The sequence below is a fragment of the Lactuca sativa genome, chromosome 6, assembly GCF_002870075.4.
Source record: "Lactuca sativa cultivar Salinas chromosome 6, Lsat_Salinas_v11, whole genome shotgun sequence".
In the NCBI taxonomy this organism is placed as follows: domain Eukaryota; kingdom Viridiplantae; phylum Streptophyta; class Magnoliopsida; order Asterales; family Asteraceae; genus Lactuca; species Lactuca sativa.
In genome coordinates, this window is record NC_056628.2 from 40,222,678 (window position 1) to 40,240,060 (window position 17,383).

Consider the following 17,383-nt stretch of genomic DNA (forward strand, 5'->3'; position numbering starts at 1 on the left):
TCATTAGTTGCTTACACCATTAGTTCTCATTGGTTGATTGGTTAATGCCCACCAACATCTCCTAGCAGTAAGGATATCAGATTATCTTGGAATGAACCAAGTAAGTTTTATGTATTGTGTGTACTGAGTCTAGCTAGTTTTGTTTCTCTTTAGGAAGCAGCAAGTTATTGGCTAGCATTTGGTATTCAAATCCCTAAAATCAGTAACATTATGTTGATTTGTGTTTACACTTAGCTCTCAACCACTTGCACCTTTTTTTGTGTATTCGAGATCACTGCTTGCTGCCTTTTTGGGATTAAAAGCCTCCAAATCATTCTTTACTAAATTTAACGATTCAATTACACCCTATTTCTTTATTCCAATCTGATGAAGATATCGATAGCCTTTTTGCTTTTATTCCATGTACTTGCCCTTTGGTGCAAGAATGTTACTTCATGCTATTTATGCCATGTGCCACTCTCCCTTACAGGTGATTACTAAGTACCTAATCATGTGCAGGCCTGCCAATGAAACGCCCAACTCTCGGAAGACAACATTCCATGTCAGATAGAGCAAACATAGTAATGCAGGAATCAGGTGATTTTTTTTCTGTGTGTTCAGAGATGTTCTTACAAGTGATTTTTTTCTGTATGTTCTAACTCTAAAGAAAAATTACATGCAAGTTTCCTTTTGTTTCTTTATACTTTTTTTTCCTGAGATTTAACATACATTACATAGCACAAAAAAGCATTGATTTTGTCCTATTTTGTATAGGTTAATCAGTTCATATTATAACTTTATAAGTTACTTGCATATGGTGATCTCATCTTTTAGTGTAACTGGATTATTTTTGTATCTACGACGGTGTTTTACAAAAAACTAGAAGAAAGGGTCTGGAAAAAAGACAAACTTGAAGCTTTTATGTAGCTTCAATGAACTTTTGTTAACTTCACTGAATCATTATTCTTACTAATACTTGGTTTCTTAATTAACTTGACGCAACTCTTATTAGCGAACTAACATTAGGCCTCATAAACCCTAGTCTTGGATGCCTTGATCACAAATATCATGTAGCAAACCACTTCCTTCAGATCTTAAAGGAGAAACCTTCTGGTTTTAGTATAATAATATGAAAAATGTTTTTGATTATGTTGTGTTTAGTCTTGAGAAGGATTAATGTGATTGATTAGTTGAAATTTATATTTATTTCTTTTCTTGTATTAGGTAAAAAGTACAATTTGGATTATAAATCTCCTAATAGACCAGGACAAGACTTCAAGTCAGGAGAAGATATGGTTGAGATGTTGAAGAAGGTTAGCACCATGTTTTGAAAAATAAGTCATAAAATTGTCTTGAGGTTTATTTAATGGTGGTTGATGGTTTTGTTTTCTTGATGGAGTTTAGCAATGGAAAGATAGTTCAATAGCAAATTCAGTACTTTCTTGTGTATAAGTTCTATTTGAAGACAAACATATTTTTGAACCCTTTGAGATTTATCCATTTGTCTACTATTGGAATGATAATTTATATGACATTAACTTTTGTGCAATGTATTGTATTTTTGGTATATGGTATTTTATTTTCTATTATTAGACATGAAATGTAAATTTAATTTGAAAATTAGTAAATCTATAAATAATTTTTTTTTAAAAAAAAATCTAAAATTACGATACGCAAAAATGTGTGTCATCTTCATTTATGGCATAGCCTTTATTGACAACGACTTTAATGATACGCATTGCGTGTCATAAATGCGCGTCGTCTCTTGTTATGACATGGCCTTCCTTGACGCACATTTGCGTGTCGTCTGAGCGTTTTACGACGCGCAATGAGCATCGAAAAAGGCTATTTTTCTAGTAGTGTTATAAAATTTCTATGCACTGAGTGGAAAACATTCAAACAATTCAAATGATTAAAGCATATACAACCTATTGAGGATCTATTTCTTTCACATATAGGAAACATACTATGAACTATCATCCTACACAACTTTTCTTATGAAAATCTAATTCAATAGGTTAAGAAACTTACTTTGAAGATTGTTATTGCAAAAAACCTTGAATCCTTCTTTAAATCGTTTGGCAGCTAGCACCACAAGCATCGTGCCTCTGATGGTTCACACCCAAGACTAGCAACTAATGATTATGGAGACGAAGGAGGTGATTTTCGGCCAGATCTCTTATAGGGTTAGGAGTTTCGAAACTCAAAGCCCTAGGGGCCTATTTATAGTGCATTCAGGAAACCCTAGATAAGCCCAAACCCAATATAATAATATTATCCTGAACCGGGTAATTATCTAGCTTCCTAATTATCCACCAAGGATATATCTAGAAACCCTAAGGCTCCTTAAAACCATCCATAACCTTATGGAGGGTTCTAGAATGCCTCTTGCTTAATTATTGAACAATTTCACGTTAGTCCTTTCACTTTCAATTAATTCGTTTAATCACCAAATTAATTCCAATTAATTTCTGATTTTTAATTAAATATTACTATTTCTAATTAATATTATCTCCATAATATATTAACAAATTATTTATTTGAATTTATTAATCAAATAATAAATCATTCTCTCTCTCTCTCTCTCTCTCTCTCTCTCTCCAAAATAATATTGTCTAATTGTTAGGTTTGACGGCAGCCCAAAAGTATTGTACTACCATCAATTGAAGTTTATACCAATTATAGTTATGGGCTTAGACACCTTATCCAACAGTCTCCACTTGGATAAGCCTATAACTATAAGGCCGGTATAACTTCCAAATTAATCAAAAAATTGTAGCTACCAAAAGCTGTTGTCGGACTCTGACCTAGTCAGTTACACGTCCTAAGATAAGTGATCATATAATCCTCCGTTCTGCAGATATCATTTGGACATGAGACATTGAACAAAATCAATCTCATTTTCCAATACTTTGTTTCCCGATTTCTGATTTGTTATGGCATATAACTTCTAATCAAACACATCAATTCAGTCCTAGCCAGGCCCGACACTATAAGTCAACACGAAATCACCGAGGGCCCAAAAGATATCGCTTTTCCCATAAGGAAAAAGGAACAGATAAAATTTGACTTATATGCTTATACCATTTATTTATCAAATCATACACAACAATACGTTTTATAACATCAAGTTACTGAAGCGTTTACATATCATCGATGCACAACTGATTTATGAACCACAACTCATATATCTCCGTTTCAAGATTAAAAGATATTATCATCTCAGAATCACTCGTGATCAATTCCATGAAGTAATTCTTTGAGTGTGGGTTAATCCAATACTTATATCTCCATTTCAAAGTACTCATGAATATTGCACCAGACCATTGCTATATCTAAAATACTTTGTGAGAGGATCTGCATGGTTCTCTTCAGATGACACCCTCTTTACAATGAGGTGACCTTCTTTAACACTATGTCTAATGAAATGGTATTTTTTGTCAATATGTCTCGATCTCCCAAGATATATTGGTTCCTTTTTTAAAGCAACCGCCCCTTCATTATCACATAAAATCTCCATCAACTCCTTGATGGCTAGAACAACTCCAAGGTCTCCGATGAAGTTCTTCAACCAAATCGCCTCCTTTGATGCTTCGCTTGTCGTTATGTACTCTGATTCACAAGTAGTATCAGCCTCTGTATCCTATTTGGAACTTTTCCAGGTTACCGCTCCTCCATTTAGGGTAAACACCCAGTCAAATTGAGAACGAAAGTTGTTTCTGTCTATTTGAAAGTTGGCGTCACTATACACTGTTACTCTCAATGTATTATTGCCACCAAGTGCAAGGACCTAGTCCTTGGTTCTTCGTAGATACTTGAGAATATTATTAGCTGCTATCAAATGAGCTCTACCTGGATTTCCTTAATAACGACTGGCCATGCTTAAAGCAAAAGCCACATCAACACGAGTACATGTCGTAGCATACATGATAGATCCAATGACAGAAATGCAGCTATGGTGAGCATCTACCTCTCCCTAGCCCTCACTATCATATCCTCTAGTGTCTTGCCACTGGATCGGCTCACAAACTGGCTAATATCGCTCCTCAACATCTCGTGATACCTCGCCTTCTTCATCTCCTAGTCCGCCACATACTGTGAACCAAAAGTGCCCTCTCTTGAAATATGGCAGTGATATCAGCCACTGTCTCAGTAGTCTGTCGGAGATCCTAAAAGTCTCACACCAACTGCTGCACCTCAATCACCGGTGCGAACTCAACCCTGAACCTGGTCACAAAATCGTCCCATCTCATCGTATGAACAACCTGATCACCAATTGCGCATCCCATCTCCTCCCAACAATCTCGTGCCCTCTCCTTTAAAAGAAAAGAAGCAAGTCTAACATTTCCCCCCTCAGGGAAACAACTGGTGCGGAAAGCGTTAACAACATCCGCTAACCACCTCCTGCTCACTATCGGGTCCTTCACCCCGTGATATTCCGGAGCTACACGTTCCCGAAACTCCCTGAAGGTCAATGAACACGCTCCCACCAAGGCCACCATCTCAGAACGAAACGAGCTCAACCGCCCATCCAAAATCTCGAAAATGCCCTCCTTGACCATACCAAATGTCACATGAGTCTGCTCAAGAACGCAATGTGTAATCTCAGACGAAATGAACTCCCTTGTCTGATCATTCAACTGTCCGATTCTAGAACCTAAGCTTGAGCTCTCTCTAGCACTAGAACTGCCATCACGTCTGCCACCCAGAGTTGCCATATTGAAAATAGAGCATACAAACCATCAGAATAAGCATTAGAACATATCGAGGGATCACAAACTCAAGAAGCTTCCTGGTTTCATCTCAACTCCCCTTGACTCGAGTACGAATCCTCTTCTTCCAATTTTATGGGGCCATACTACCTTCCACAACTAATCATACTTTCCTTAAGGATTGCATTGAATCCACCAAGTCACCTTATATCCATACAATTAACTCTCATCATGACAAGGTTCCGGTATTAGATCTCATCCTATGTTTTCCTAGGGAAAACTCCATACCACTCTTCACCATCATCTGCAGAAGGAACTCCCGCTAATTTCCTCTAACTAGCTCATGAATACAATTGCATATCACCGAAAGTAGATAATTCTTCAAATGAGAGCTCTCACACTACAATGGTTGGACTCATACAAGAGCTACGCAATAAAGTTAAAACCTAACCTTCTAAAATTATATAGTTTCCATAATATGTAACTTAGGGTATTCGCTTATTAGTTAGATGAAACTAGTGAGAACGCCTAAAAAGCAAAACAAACAACATTCGAGCAACAAGTAATCAAATCCAAGCATCACCTAATCAGGCCACCCTATCACTGACTGATAAATACTAGCATGCAAGTCTAAAAGCTCTTACAATAGGCATACAAAGGCATCTCTCCTAGCATTCTATCATGAAAATATTGAGCATATCCTTAGCCCTAACTAGCATTCGATTTACAAATTCATAGATCAAATCATATCAGATAACATGTATGGGTATTTTGGATAACTTACTTGAGCTCAATCGATTTCATGCACCACAACCTTTCTTGTCTTAGAAAACTCTTTCCTTAAAAATACATTTCTTTTTGAAAAAGTTTACCAAATCTTCAGTTTGAGTTCAGACACACCCGATAGTATGTCCGAATCCTTTAAACCAGGGCTCTGATCCCAACTTGTAACATCCCAAAAAAAAAGACATAAAAATTTTATTTTTTATTTAATAAAAACATTAATCCAAACATTGTCATACAACCCCCAAAGATCAAAGTATGTCACTACATCAACACATATCAGAGTAAATCTCAAAATGCGGAAAAAGGTGGTGTGTGCTCTGCAATCATCCCGGGCTCTTCCTTTTTGATACTGAAGTACCTGAAACATGAACTGGAAACTGTAAGCACACGGCTTAGTGAGTTCCCCAAAATACCACATACCATACATAAATAAACACATAAAGGGCTCCACCCAATAAGTGCATCGGGCCCCACCCACACTTATATAACAGGCCCCGCCCACTGAGTATAGCAGGCCCCACCCAAACTCGCATAACGGGCCCCTCCCAATGAGTATAACAACCCCGCCTAAACTCACATAATGGGCCCCACCCACATACAAATCTTTAAAGTAGAATAGATAACAACATATATAATAACCATTGGGCTCTGCCTAGTAAGCATACAAACACATTCACATACAAGAGTCACACAGACATCTGGTATTCTCGCATAATAGATCATGGGTCGGCATTGGTGCCTTAGACCCGCTAAACATCGTGAGGAAACTCAACTCGCGCTGCTGAATCTCATAGAAAAATCTATGGCTGCTGGCCCATTAAAATCCCCGAGCTATCAAAAAATAATATCGAATGAATATTTGGATCCTGACTCACACTAAGATTCTAAACTAGGGTAAAAGTTCTTTTTATCCTTTCCTTAACTTGGCCGAAGGACAATTCCCAATCCACTTGTCCAAAAGCCAAAATTCCAAAATAATCACCCAAAGCCCAATTATGGCCCAATTTTCCAAGTTGGGCCCAAACCTCTTACACGGGCCTTCAACCAAAGAGTCCAATAAAATATCAATAGCCCAAAAAAAGAGATCTTATGGCCCAACAAGGCCCAAGACATCAAAAGCCCAACATAGCGCAATACCGAGAAGCCCACATATCCGAAGCCCACTACTGAGTATGCAAGGCGTACTCAACTCGTACGCTCAGCGTACTTGCTTAAGGGCTTGTACAGGCAAAGTACCTGCTTGTACGTGTAACGTACCTGCTTGTACGCCCAACGTATTCCACCCTCATAACTAACTTTCTCATTCAACTCTTAAATGGTTAAGTCTTCACTCCAACACTTAGATCTAACTTCCTTAAGGTGGTTTATCATGTAAATTTGCAAACTTTACGTGCATGCATGGCTTAATGAGCCTTTTAGAGGTCAAAAGAGCTTAACAAATGACTTAACACATGCATGAGACCACAAATGCCATAAAGCTTGTATTTTTATGGACAAAGGGACCTAAAGAACCCTAGATCTACCATCAATCACTTCTGGAGTGAATCAAGAGGCTCAAAATGTAACAGCCCGGATTCCCAAGTATTATTCATTCTTATATTTTTGGTAATTTGTGGGGGGACTTGGCGAGTTGGAGCCCAAACTCGCCGAGTATGATCGCGGCTATGGGCACAGGTTTGCGTCTGGACTCGGCAAGTCCACGCTGTTTAGTGAAACCCTAATTCCCCGGGTTTGGAGCCTATTTAAGGGCACTTATAGCCTCCCATTGCGGCGACCAGTCCCTTGAGAGAACCCTAAGAGAGCTAAATCGTTTTGGGAGAGAGGAAGTTATTTTTGGGCCTTTGTATTCCTTGTTTAGCAAGAAGAAGGTGGCAAGAGCAAGGAGGAGGTGAGATTCCAGCAAATCCAGAGTCCAGAGGCTTCATTTTGAGGTAATAGCTCGAATCTCCTTCAGTTTTAGGGTTGATCTTTAGAGTTAGGGTTTTCTAACCCCTTTGGAGAGTGATTATGTGAAGCAAATGGTCCCTCTTCGAGTTTGTGCCTTGGATCTGGACTCAAAGAGGTCCAGAGACCTTAACCCTTGGATCTTTTGGGTTATTATGGAGTTATTGGACCTAGGTTGTCATTTTTGGGACCAAATCTCCTTTTGATGCCTTGTGGGAATTATACAAGCATCAAGTTTCGAACTTTACGTGACATTCATGCTTGGGAAATCCAGATCTATAGTTTGGGGAAGCAGATCTGACCTCAGAAGGTCAATAGAGTTTGTGCATGGCATGAACTCGCCGAGTTGTTCTTGGGACTCGGCGAGTAGGGTTGGCGTTTCGCGTAAATTGTTCAGCGAGTAGACTCGCCGGGTTGGGGGATGACCCAGTGAGTCAGGGAGAGTCAATAGGGGGCTGAGTCAAGCCGGAACTTGCCGAGTTGTTATTGAGACTCGGCGAGTTGAGTCGTGGTGGCCCCGCGATTCATGCCAGGTGGAACTCGTCGAGTTAGGGAAGTACTCGACGTGTCAAGAGAGGATCCGAGGGAGTCAGTGAACACGTATAGACTCGCCGAGTCGCTCTAGTGCACTCGTCGAGTCCGATCAAATTTGACCGTTGACCATTGACCAGAGTTGGCTAGTGTTGAATTGATAGGGTTATTCAACCTTAGTTATGAAAGTGCTAATTAGAGATATATTGTGTTATAGGAGGATTATAGCTCGGGGGATCGAGCGCGAGTGATTTCCAGGATTCACGAGTTATCGAGATACACGAGGTGAGTCTTCTCACTATACTTTAGCTTGAGTAGGTAATCAGAGTTATGTGACAGAGTATTTGTATGCTATATGTATGTTATGTGTTGTACTGCATTATTTCTATGTGATTTATGATGTGCATGTTTATAGAGTTGGAACCGGAAGGTTCACAGAGTTAGAACCAGAGGGTTCACAGAGTAGGGTCCACGGACCCACAGAGTTATAGCCTCGAGTGGCTAATATGTGTTATGTGTGGTATTTTGGGGAACTCACTAAGCTTTGTGCTTACAGTGTTTGGTGTTATTTGTTTCAGGTACTAGTGATGACTGTGGGAAGGCGCCAGCTTGATCAGTACACACACACGTGATTTTTATGTTATGAGATCTTGGGATTTTTATATGGCATGGATTGAGTTTCAAACATTGATGTTTTTATGAATATTAAATGAATTATGTTTTTATAAAATGCAAAAAATTGTTTTTGAAATTTACGGTGTTACACAAAAACCCAACCATGGACTAAAAAAGTACAAAAATGGCACCATACTAGATCTAGCAACATGGATTAGCATGACGGAAGCTTTTTACCTCACAGGGAATGCAAATGAAGAACAAATCTTAGATCTTAAAGCTCCAAGCACCACTCTAAATGGTTTACTTCTTCTTCTCATTCACAAAGCACCAAAAATCACAGTTTAAGGCTCAAACTCTCAAGATCACACTTAGGGTTCGATTTTCTATACAATAGGGGATGGAGGTTGTCTAAACATGACATAGTGTGTCTATCACATGGTTTAAATAGGGTGCAACACCCTAATATTAGGGTTTCATATCGGCTCACATACGCCTAATGTACTCCACGTACGCCCAACATATGTGGATGAGCTCCGCGACCAAACCTCAGCTAGTACGCCAAGCATACACTATGGTACACCCTACGTACTAACAAAAAGGACCAAAATGCCAAGAATTTTAATATGGAGGGCTAAACATGAAACTTTCAAATCCAAGTGTTACATTGACCATTGACTTTTAACTTTTCAGCAAGTTTGACTTTAGGTTAATTTGAGGTATTTGGAATGTAGGTGTAGAATTGGACCCTGATTGTTGTATAGGAGACTCGTAGAACCAATTATTGGATTATGTGAGTTGTTCTGTTTATCTGCTAGACTGCAAGGTGACTTTTCTCACTATACTTTGTAGTACTGTATGTATCTTTTTGTGTAAGATGTGGTTATGTTGTAGTGATCTGTTAGTTTGGTAGATCTATTATGATTACATGTATTTGACAGTTATTATTTGTTTGTTCTCATATGTTGACATATTGTGGTTGGGTTTAGGCAGTCCTGCTTTGATTTGTAGGCCTTGCGAGGTTATCCAGTCAGATTGTAGGCCCAATGGAGCGGTCCAGCTATTGTAGGCCTTGCAAGGCGAACCACTAGATTGTAGGCTTAGTAGAACGGTCCAGACATCATATAGGCCTAGCAAAGTGGTCCAGGTAGACTAAAATCTCATGTGTGCATGCATTGAATGTGTATTGTTGTATGGGGTATTTTAGGGGAACTCACTAAGCTTTGACTTACAATTGTGGATTTAAATGTTTCAGGTACTTCAGAGGATTGGGAGAAAGCGTAGGCATGATCATACACATCATCCTGATTATTTTTATTTGAGAGATGTTTTGATACTTTGATTTTTATGTTATATTTTTGAAACAATGGTTTGGATATGTGACAACCCGAAATTTTCTATTGTGTACAACCCTTCACTTCAACAGAAGTCGGAACAGTTTCTGCTAATTTTCAAAGCTTTTGGAATAAGTTTGAGTATTTTAGGATTAGCACTTTAGGAGATATTAGGAGAGAGGATGCCCTAGGGTTTATGGTACATCATTAAAGTTCGTAAAACTCCAAGAGTTTAGAGTTTACGGCCCAAATGGCATTTGAACCGTAAACTCCATGGACTATATATATGGCACTTAGCCATTTTTACTTCATTTCTTCCATTTCAACTAGAGAAAACCCGATTTCTCTCCCAAGGATCTTCAAGCTTTCGTCCTAAATTGTAAGTACTTCTACCCTAGAGTGTATTAAAGCTAATTACATGTCCATATATCAAGGAAATCACTCATGAATCACAAGAACAAGGTGTTTACGGCCCAAGATCTTCTTAGGCCGTAAACCCTAAAAAGGCTGCCAAAGTGTGGCCTAGCTCCTTCCTTATGCTTAGGACTTAGCATAGAACCTTTCCTTGATGAGCGTAGCACCTGAAAAACAGCAAAAACCTCCATGTTTATGAGTTTACGGTTTGGGAATCTCCCAAAACCGTAAACACCCCCAAGGAGTGTTTTGATGCACTTAACACCTTAGTAAGCCTTGGATATTAGCATGGAACCTTACACCATTGAGTTAGGGACTTCAAAATTCGGTTTGGTACTTCTTACCATGAGTTTACGGCCGTAAACTCATGGGGAAGTGGTCCCCAGGCCGTAAACACAAGTTAGGGTCATTTTTGGACCATAAACTCACTTAGCCTCCTGTTTAAGCTTTGGAGCACTTAACCACTTAAGTCTTTATAGTTTTAAGCCTCATTTGGTGACCTAATTGTGATTTTATGGTCAGGAGTAAACTCCCCTGGACCGTAAACTATAACAAACATGGTCCATTGACCATAAACTCCCTTATAAGGCCTTGCACTCCTTTGTCGCAACCCAATTGTTTTCCTCACATTAGGATTTTTATACATGTTTAATTAGTGTTATAATCACTAATTATATATATATATATATATATATATATATATATATATATATATATATACACACACATATTTCTTCATATGTTATTAGTGTTGGATATAGTGTCTAAGTCCATAACTATATTTGGTATATACTTGACCCGACCCGGCATGGTCCATTTGGGTTGCACTTCACCCGAACAATTTATGGATAATATTTGAGAATAGTACAAGTTATGATTTATTAATATATTATAAGTTCTAATATATTAATATAAGATCATATTATTTAATTAGTAGTGATCTATAATTAATCTAGGATTAATTTAGTGATCAAAGATATTACTAATTAAATATGGGCTTCTATATTTATATAGTGTGGGCTTATGCTTATTTGGAATGGGCTAGGCTTGGATGGAGAAGTCCATGGATACTCCATGGAGCTTTAACCCATGGATCTCATGGAAATGAAGAGACATGGGTATTAGGGTTTACATGGATGTAACCCTAGTCCACCACACTATATAAAGGAGGCTTTGGTTCTTGAAATCACACTAGTTGACACTTGTGGAGGTGAGGGCCGATTTCAAGAAGTGGTGACTATTCTCTCAAAGTTCCAAGTTTGTGGTGATTTGTGACTTTCATTTGAGGCATCCACATTATTGGTGCTAGGCTCAAGAACTCCAAGCAATCAACTACAACTACAAGGTGAGTGTTGCTACTAGCTTTATTTGATTCAAGTTCCCCATGCCATGCTAGTTAGGATATAAGCCTTGGAAAAATAATTATTTGCATGTATCTTAGACAAACATAGATCCAAGGTTTATTATGGTTGCATGTACACTTAGGAAGTGTTAGAATGCTCAAAACCCAACAGTGATATCAAAGCCTAGGCTTGTTTGTTTGATACTTGTTGCAATATGCTTGAAAAAGTCGAAATCTTGCTGTCTGTCTGATGGACTCGCCGAGTCCATGGGGGGACTCGCCGAGTTCACTTGTATCTTCAACCTACTCGTCGAGTAAGTTCATGCACTCGGCGAGTAGGGTCGACAGAGTGCAGTTTTTCGACTTTAGTTGCTGGAAATGGATTAGAAACATTACCCTAAACTGTTTTGGTACTTGAAAACTTGTTTTAGAAGGTGTAATGTCTTTTCTAACTCATTTACAACAACTAGTTATCAAAATTACAAAGATTAAGTGTGATTTTGATATATGAAAGAGTTCATGTTCATGATCTTGTTCTTATGATGTTTAGATGATCATAGGAATTATGTGTAACCTATGTGGTAGATTAATTCTTGATCATAATGTGATTTAATGGAGTCCATAACTTGTCCTCAAGTTATGGAAAACCAAAAGTCTCTTGGATTGAAAACCATTAAAAGAACACAAGATTTAGAAAAGTGAAGAGTCTTCACTTTATTACTCTATTAAACTCATAAGTTACAAGATATGAAAAGTTTTGAAAGTTTACAAAACTTGCCCTCAAGTTTTGGAACAAGTAAAGTGAAGTTAAAACTTTAGTTCCAACCCTTAGAATTTTAAAAGTTAAAATTCAACCCTTATACTTATATTATTATGATTTAATAATTATATATATATGTATAAGAACAAAGTCGTCTTACAGCTAGTACGCCTCATTCACGAAGCCGGTCTATAAGGTGGGTATAAGGTTGTTGCCTATAAAATGGTGACTTAATGGGTGTCCACTCTCACCCACCGCTTGCTTGACCGGTGGAGGGTCGTTAGCCGAACGGGTAAGACAAGGACTTATAAATTCTCATTCAAAGTATGATGAATATTATAAAGTAACTAAATGTTTTATTAAATTCCCAATCTTAGTTACTTTAGGAAAAATGTGAATAAGGTGCTAATCCATGAAATCACACTTTACACTTTGATTAAGTCGTTGGTGGAGCGTGTGTGGTTAACCGGCACACTAACTTGGACTTAACAAGGTAGGTAAAGGGTGACTTAGGGTTTATTATAGTATCGATGGAGCGTGTGTGGTTTACCGGCACATCGATTGAGTGATAAACCTTAAGGGTACCAAGTGATTTGCATGGTTACTTCACACCTCGTTTTGTGATCCTCGTCATCCCAGTCACAAAACCTGGAGGGCACACTCGAGATTGAAACATGCCTTTGAAAAGTTCATTGAATCTCAAAGAATCTAGGAATTTCTAAGAACCAATCAAAACCTAATATTCAAAATATTCCGGTTTTGTGGTGGAAATTGGTGAATCGTCATTCACCTACCTTTCAAATATGGTATAGCTTAGATTACGGCATACCTCTTCTAAGTTATATTATATTGTGATTGGATCCTAGCCTTAATATTACATTTGGGTGTTTTATTAAGGACTCTCTTATATCTAAACTAATCTTGTTCTCTTCTCTTCAGATGTCTTCCAACAATGCTTCTGGCTCTAATCCTAATGGCTCCTTTACCCTTATGAACTTGTGTGGGAAAGTCACCTTTGATGGATCCAACTTCAATGAGTGGATCAGAAACATCAGGATGATTACCCGCTACGAGGACAAAGAATATGTCCTTGACAAGGAGCTTAAGGAGATCGATGAGACCATTGCAACTCCTCAGGAGATCGCTGACTTTCGGGCACATGAAAGGGATGCTACGAAAGTGGCTTGCATCATGATGGCCACGATGACAGCGGAACTCCAAAAGTCTTATGAGGATTTCTACCCTTATGAAATGCACCAAGATTTGATGGAAAGATACCATCAAAGTGCAAGACAAGAGAGGTATGAAATCATCTGCTCCATGATAACAACCATGATGAAGGACGGGGAATCCGTCACGAGCCACATGCAGAAAATGCAAAGGTATGTGGATCGTTTGCTGAAGCTTAATGTGAACTTCCCTGAGGATCTTGCAATAGATATCATTTTGCACTCCTTACCATCGTGCTATGATCAATTCCGCATGACATATCACATGAATAAGGAAGAGGTCACACTCAGCAAACTTCAGGGACTTCTCAAGACCGCATAATCAGGTCTTAAGGGGAAGTCGGTTGCTATCACTCCTACTCCAAACTCAACTCCGGTTTTGGCAATTGGGAAAGGTCGATGGAGGAAGAGAAAGAGGTCCTCGAAGGGTTCCAAGGCTCGGACCCTTGATGACTCTTCTTCAAGTGGAACCAAGAAAGGTTCCATCACTCCTTCTTCTGACTTAAAAGAGGCTGAATGCTTCTATTGCCATGACAAGTCTCATTGGAAGCGGAACTGCCCAAAATACCAGCAGGATGTGAAGGATGGGAAAGTCAAACCTAACCATGCAGGTATTTACACTATCATTTCTAATAACTCACCCCATTCTAAATCTTGGGTCCTTGATACCGGTTGTGGTATTCATATTTGTTGTGACTTGTAGGGACTAAGAAGAAGTGAGAATGTGGAGCAAGGAAGAATAAACTTGATCATGGGGAATAGGAAAGTTTCACCTGTCACCAAGATTGGAGTTTATACTTTATCGCTAAGTAGTGGGTTTAATTTAGAATTGAATAAATGTTGTTATTCGCCAGGAATGGCAAGAAATATTATTTCCTTTCATGCTTTGTACAAACAAGGGTTTACCTTTTCATTTAATAATGAAGTTGGTTCTATTGATGCTTTCTATAATAATGTCTTTTATTTTAAAGCATTACCTTGTGATGGTGTGTATGAAGCTGTATCTGTTGTAGATAACTTAGGAAATAATGTTTTGTGTATTGATTCTACTAATAATAATAACTTCGATAAAGCATCGTTATGGCATTGTCGTCTTGGACATATAAGCAAGAAACGCATAGGCCAACTCCAAAAGGATGGAGTCTTGGAGTCGTTTGACCTAAAGTCAGATGATAGTTGCGAATCATGCTTACTTGGAAAAATGACAAAGTCACCCTTCACAGGCTCGTGTGAGAGGGGTGAAGGTTTGTTGGACCTTGTACACACGGATGTGTGTGGACCATTCAAACATGCCACAAGGGATGCTAATCGTTATTATTTGACTTTTACTGATGATTACAGTAGATATGGATATGTCTACTTAATCAAGCATAAGTCAGAGACTTTCGAGAGGTTTAAGGAATTTAAACAGGAAGTCGAGAATCAATTGGGCAGGAACATTAAGATGCTTCGATCCGATCGAGGAGGTGAGTATCTTAGTTCAGAGTTCCTCAACTATCTTAGGGAATGTGGGATTATCTCACAATTGAAACCTCCCAGGAGACCACAGTTGAATGGTGTGGCTGAGAGGCGTAATCGAACCTTGTTGGACATGGTTCGTTCCATGATGAGTCGAGCTACGCTACCAATTTCATTCTGGGGGTATGCCTTAGAGACTGCCGCCCATATTCTTAATCTTGTCCCTACAAAGAAAGTTGCCAAAACTCCTCACGAGATGTGGACTGGTAAAGTACCTAAGCTAGACCACATCAAGATTTGGGGTTGTGAGGCTTTCGTGAGACGCGAGACTCATGATAAGCTCGAACCCCGAAGCGAGAGGTGTATTTTCATCGGCTACCCACAGCAATCCTTTGGTTACCTCTTCTACAGACCTAGTGATAATGTGGTCTTTGTAGCAAGAACAGGAGTTTTTCGAGAGAGAGAATTTATAAGCCAAGGAAACAGTGGGAGGCAAATTGATCTTGAAGAAATTCAAGAGTCAAGTGGTGAAGGAACTTCAAACCCTAGCCCTCAACTTGAGGAGGAAACTCCTGTTGAGCCAACTGATGTGCCTTTACCTCTTAGGCGTTCCACGAGAGTTAGGAATGTACCTGAGCATTATTATGGATTTCATATTACTGCAGAAGGTGAGACACTTATTAGTGATGAGACACTAGTAGGTCTGGATGAACCTAACAGCTACACGGAAGCCATGGCAGGCCCCGAGGCTGCTAAATGGAAAGAGGCCATGGATAGCGAGATACAATCCATGTATGACAATCAAGTTTGGAACTTGGTTGAGAATGTACCTGGTCGTAAGACTGTAGGGTGCAAATGGATCTTCAAGAAGAAGACCGACATGGATGGTAATGTACACACTTATAAGGCTAGACTGGTTGCAAAGGGCTTCTCTCAAATTCCTGGAGTGGACTATGATGAGACCTTTTCTCCAGTAGCCAAGATTAAGTCTATTCGGGTTCTGTTGGCCATAGCTGCATTTCATGATTATGAAATATGGCAAATGGATGTCAAAACCGCTTTCCTTAATGGAAAGTTGGCTGAGGATGTTTACATGGTTCAGCCAGAGGGTTTTGTCAGTACAGAGTACCCTAATAGAGTGTGTAAACTCGAGAAATCCATTTATGGATTGAAACAGGCACCTCGCAGGTGGAATCTTTGCTTTGATGAGAAAGTCAAGGAATTTGGTTTTTCAAGGAGTGAAGATGAATCTTGTGTCTATATCAAGGCTAGTGGGAGCATAGTCAGCTTTTTGGTACTGTATGTGGATGACATACTACTCATAGGAAATGACATCCCAACCCTGCAAGAAGTTAAGTCCTCGCTTGGGAAGTGTTTCGCTATGAAGGACCTTGGTGAAGCTGCCTATATCCTAGGGATAAAGATTTTGAGAAACAGGAGTAAAAGACTAATTGGACTTAGTCAAAGTACCTACTTGGACAAAGTGTTGAAAAGATTCAACATGCATAACTCCAAGAAAGGGGAGTTACCCATTCAGTGTAACGCCAGATTGAGTAAGACACAAAGCCCTAGTACTGAGGCTGAGATAGCAGAAATGAGTCGATTTCCTTATGCTTCAGCTGTAGGATCGATCATGTATGCCATGACGTGTACTCGGCCTGATGTAGCCTTTGCTTTGAGCATGGTTAGCAGGTATCAGGCGAACCCTGGCAAGGAACACTGGACTGTGGTAAAGAATATCCTCAAGTACCTACGAAGGACTAAGGACTGGGTCCTTACCTTCGGTGGGAGTGATGACTTGAGAGTTGTAGGGTATAGTGATGCTAGCTTCCAGACTGATAGGGATAATTTCCGCTCTCAGTCAGGCTGGGTCTTTACCCTAAACGGAGGAGCAATCTCTTGGAAGAGTTCCAAGCAGGAGACAGTGGCTGATTCTACTTGTGAATCAGAGTATATAGCGGCAAGCGAAGCAGCAAAAGAGGCGATATGGCTAAAGAACTTCATCGGAGACCTTGGAGTTGTACCAGCTATAAAAGAGCCAATGGAGATTTTCTGTGACAGCAATAGTGCGGTTGCCTTAGCCAAGGAACCAAGGGATCACGGGAGATCCAGACACATCGACAGAAAATACCATTTTATCAGACATCGAATCGAAGAAGGACTCCTCATGGCGAAGAGGGTATCATCGGATGAGAACCCAACAGATCCCCTCACGAAGGGACTGAGTAGGGTGAAGCATCTCCTGCATGCTCGGAGCATAGGGCTGAAGGATGATATAA